The sequence below is a fragment of the Octopus bimaculoides genome, chromosome 16 (genome assembly GCF_001194135.2).
Source record: "Octopus bimaculoides isolate UCB-OBI-ISO-001 chromosome 16, ASM119413v2, whole genome shotgun sequence".
Lineage (NCBI taxonomy): Eukaryota > Metazoa > Mollusca > Cephalopoda > Octopoda > Octopodidae > Octopus > Octopus bimaculoides.
The window spans coordinates 3587607-3593135 of NC_068996.1; positions in this window are offsets into that span (position 1 = coordinate 3587607).

The window sequence follows — 5529 nt, forward strand, 5'->3', positions numbered from 1 at the left end:
GTGTGTGTGTGTGTGTGTGTGTGTGTGGAGGCGCAATGGCCCAGTGGTTAGGGCAGCGGACTCACGATCATACGATTGCGGTTTCGATTTCCAGACCGGGCGTTGTGAGTGTTTATTGAGCGAAAACATCTAAAAGCTCTTTCACCAGAACTTTCTCTCACTCTTACTTCCTGTTTCTGTTGTACCTGTATTTCAAAGGGCCAGCCTTCTCACAATGTGTCACGCTGAATGTCCTTGAGAACTACGTTAAGGGTACACGTGTCTGTGGAGTGCTCAGCCACTTGCACGTTAATTTCACGAGCAGGCTGTTCTGTCGATCGGATCAACTGGAACCCACGATGCCAACAACAACAACAATATATATGTATCCATACACATACACCTACTCTCACATACATACACGCACGCGCACCTTCCATTTGAGATAACCAGTACTTTATTATTTCCCCTTCTTCCTCGTTCTCTTATGAAACTATCTTTCCCAACCAGTCGCCATTATTGATCGCTAAATGCACAAGTTTTTTGTATTCTCCCTCTGTTTATTCCTCATTTTCCTTTCTGTTGAAGAGCGTAGACTCGAAACGTAAAAGGCTTTCTCATTTTCCCGAGCGTCAAACTAATACACCTGCTTGTTGTTCATACACCTGCCTTCGTCTTTTGTTTTCTGTAAATTTCAACTATCTATGTATTTATGTATGTATATATTTGTGGATGTGTATATGTATGTACACATGCTTACATACACACCTACATGCTAGAATTCATACGTACGTGTATACATAGGGGCATATAAATACAAAAATATATAATTCATTAACACACCGTGCTGACCAAAGAGTCTGACAATAATAAAGCATTTATTGATACCTTACCATCTCAGATTTATATTACAAAGTATCACATTTGGGGAATTTTGCCTCACTGCGAAATTTGGAGATTACTGTAAAGCAGCGGGATAAACAGCGTTCTTGGTTTTACCATTTGGTCTCAATATGAAGAGATTGTTGCCATTTCAAACTCTGGAACAATCAACGTAGAGCTGATCATGAGAAAAGCATTGAAGCATGAGATGAAGTCCAACAGTTTTCAATGATTATCCTTGACTCTTGTTAATTGACATTGCAAAACTAACTCTTGCTGGAAATTGAAGTCTCTTGAATTCAAAGGGCATGTCTGCTGAAATCAGTGGAATTCTTGGAATAAACACATTTTCTCCCTTTCCTTGTCTTTGAGGATTGTTGCTTGCAAAATATGTGAACGCGTTTGCTTGACAATTCGTCTGATTCCATTGCACATCTTTGGAGGATCCAGATTTCTCAAAAGCATGATTGGAACTCCTTTCTTCAATGTCAGTTTGTGAGAAGGCATTCCAGGAGGATCCAAAAAGTTGAGAAACTCAGCAGGATATTCCACAGTCTCACTGGGATCCACAACGGTATCAATTGATAAATAACTTTTTTCCTCGATATTGATTGATTGCATAAGTTTCCATTCAACAACTTGGATAGTTTCATTCTTTGGTGCAAATATGGCTCTTTCACAAAGTCAATCATGATCTTGAAAATTATGTCCAATGTTTTGGTAGACTTTGGTAATCAACTCTTCTAAAGTCCGATCTAGCCGAAAGTACCATTTGGGTGGAAGTCGAATTTGGGCCGAAAGTCAAATTTGGGCCAAAATCTGATTCGTGCCGAAAGTTCGACTTCAATATTTCTTTTCGAGCGCTTCATTTCACACAAACTCCGCCGAATTTCGAAACCTCACGAACACAAACCTTCACAAACTCAAAGCTTGGATCTAGCTTTAAATGAACTGAATTGAAAATATTTTTTTAATTCACAAGGTTTTGGTATTATTTCAGATTCAGCTTAAATGAAAAACTTGTAAATTCACAAAATTTTAAAGTTCATTTAAAATTTGAATTTTCAACTGTTAGCATATAACAAATTTTCATCCAGACCGGATCCCAATGCTGGATGTTCTAGAAAGAAATGAAGAGCATATTTTCAATTCCGGGATCATACTGATTCCCAAAAGATATAATATATCTATGTAAAGCAAAAGATACAGGTGTTCTAAACGAAAGGAGAGACAGAATTTCGTGTTTATTATCATAGATGTATCACTCTATCACTCTATCTTTCTATCTATTTATTCACATGCCCCACACCCTCTCTCTCTCTCTCTTGCTATCTCATATCATAACCTGGCACACACATATACACACATCCATATGCACACACACGCTGCCACACGCACCCACAAGTTTATTTTACTCTTCATCATTTCCAGGCTGATAACATAAGTACCAGTCAAGTATTGTTATCGATGAAATCGACTAGCCATCCATCTACACTCCACAAAATTTCATGTCTTCTGCCTATAGTACAAAAGATAATTACTCTCCTAACCTCTTCATTCTTAATTCTATCTGTTTTTCACGGCGATCAGTTTTGAATGTATGAAACTACCAACTGTAATCTACCTATTATAAATTTATGTAGTTTTTTTAAAATTTTAATAAAAATCTACTGCAATTTGTCACAGAAATAACCCAAATAATCATTTTAGGGATAATGTGACAGATAAAATCGTACATCTAGACACACATACATGTTGCTTACATGCATGTATATACGTTTATGTGTGCGTGTGTGTGTGTGTGTGCGGGTGTGCATGTGCGTGTATATAAATGTAAATACATATATGTATGCATACATCATCATCCTATACATATATAGATATACACAAACACACACATACGTACATACATACAGACCTAAATATGGAGCGATAGTTTTTAAATTTTCATTATCACCCTTCTTTTCGCCTCATATGCCTCGTGTCTTACTTCTATAAGCCGCTTACAAAGGTCATAGTACAACACTATCAAAACAGCTCGACGACCAACAGCCAGGAGAACAAGCTGGTTTCCATAGGAACTACAGTATGATGGATCACATATTCACTCATAGAACGAGCGAATGAATAAAAGTTTCATCCATGTATCACTTGTGTTGATTATGAAAAGGCCTTTGGTAGCATCGAACGCAGTGCTGAAATCTTTGGAAATGCAAGGCGTCGAGATGCAATGCATCAACCTGTTCAGAGATGCGAGCTTTGGATGCCCGAAAGTAACGGCTTCAATTAGGAAGGGTGTGAAGCAAGGAGATACCATCTCTTCAAAGCACTTTACTGCATGTCTAGAAATGGTCATCAGTGGAACTGACTGGACAAATGGCGCGAACATGAATGGCGAGCACCCAACAATCCTACGATTTGCAGATGCCATTGTACTTATCGCTGAAACTACAGATCAGTTGTAAACCCTGCTAACAGGACTGGGCACTCATAGCCTAGCAGTAAGCCTTAAAATGAATCGCGTGGAGACAAAATATAATGCGGTCAAAAGACTGCATACTTCGTCAGAATTTTAAACTTCTAAGCACAAGAATCACTTAATTTTGATATTTTACTAATATCCCTATTATAGGTAATCATCTCAACTAAAAATACCTTCATGAAATGAAGATATGTGTTAACGTGGGTACTAGCTGGCGCATTGCTGCTGTATCTTTAGAAATTAGTATAGTTCTCTAGCTGGTCTGAAAAGCTACATCAAACATATTTGTGTTCAAGACCACGTTCAAGTTATAGTACTGTTTGAAATTGTGTTCCCGCCATCGTGTATGTATGTCTGTATGTATGTATGTATGTATGTATGTATGTATGTGTGTGTATGTATGTATGTATGTATGTATGCATGAATGTATGTATGTGTGGTAACAGGTACGGCAAGATCATATATATTGGCATACCTGGGGATGCACGCACGAGTGGCAAAGATCTGGAAAACATTGTAAAACACAAGCTACTAAATATGTTGAAGAAATTGGAATTGAAATGAGCGTAGAACATACTTAGAAAACTGCTCTATTGGGGACAGCGAGAATTTTGAGATTCGGGATTCGTATACGTGTGTTATATACCGTGGAAAGAGATGCCATGATCCTCTGACAGAAGGTTGCTGTCAGCTTCTATAGAATTAACCGGTATAGTAGACAATGAAAGTTTGAGACTACCTTCTCGTGTCTGCGATTGTACGCTTTTTGCGCAAGACTTTCACAAGCACTAACAATGTGAGTCACGCATTCGAACTTCTTCCCACACTTTCAACAAAGGTTCGTTGCATTTGTGTGAGTTGCCAGCGATGATTAGGCCTTCAGTAATCTTTTTAAGGCCGTCATTGTTACCTCCATGATGCTTCCTGGTCTTTTAAGTTGTTAGTTTCAAGGTAGAAGTGACCAAGTCTTTCCATGCGGAGTAGAGTTTCTTTTCTCTCGCTGGCTATTCATGATAGAAATTCATTGCACCCTCACGTCCATTACTGGTAAGCCCTTCTGCATTAGCCGTATACAGTAGCAGGTCTTTTTCATTGTTTACCGAATACTTGGCCGTGTTTATTCTTTTACAGTTGATGCACTGTCGTTCGCTAGTCAGGTCGCGTCCACCATTATATTTCTTCCTGTATAGCCTGTGTAAGTTTGCCTTAGTGTGGAAGTTATCATGCATTGTCATCGTCTTTCGGGTAGTGCGATCAATCTCCGCCAGTGTCCATTTCAGAACGGGTTCACTATAGCGGACTACAGCAACAGCCCATATGTGGATGGTAGTCACAAGGTATTTTGCGTTGAGTTTTTACTTCAAGTGGAGTTTGTGGAATTTCAAATATACAGTGATGACCTTGTCTTGGCAGTCCTATGCCCGTAGAATCTACTCCTTTTACCCTGCTTCAAAGTAAGCACTGCATGCTTTGAGATACTGAATTCCATCACTATACACTTGCTGCACATCTGCACAGTCTCAAGCGGCCTCACCATTTGAGGCTCTTTTTTTGTGAACAGTTTTATTATTATTATTATTATTATTATTATTGTTCAATAGTTTTATTTTTATAACTTGCTTTCACTTCCCTACCGAACGCAGTTGTGTGTGCCTTGGGTATGTGTGGTTTGCTGCGATGCTCTTATGGTTATTGTATTGAAAGCGTTTTGCGTAGAATGTGTGCAGTGCCCAGTAGTGCAATTTTCTGTATGTTATATATATTTCTAAGTCCTGGTGTTTTTGTTATGTATTTGTCTGAATATTTTTTTATTATACCTAAGGCACCTACTATGATAGGAATTGATTCTGTTTTTAGATTCCACATTCGAGTTACCTCTATTTCCAGGTCTTTGTATTTTGTTATTATTGTTATTTTGTTATTATTATTATTATTATTATTATTATTATTATTATTATTATTATTATTATCATCATCATCATCATCATCATCATCATCATCATCATCATCATCATCATACACACACACACACACACACACATACATACATTTAGGCGGTGAGCTGGTAGAAACGTTAGCACGCCGGGCGAAATGTTTAGCGGTATTTCGTCTGCCGCTACGTTCTGAGTTCAAATTCCGCCGCGGTCGACTTTGCCTTTCATCTTTTCGGGGTCGATTAAATAAGT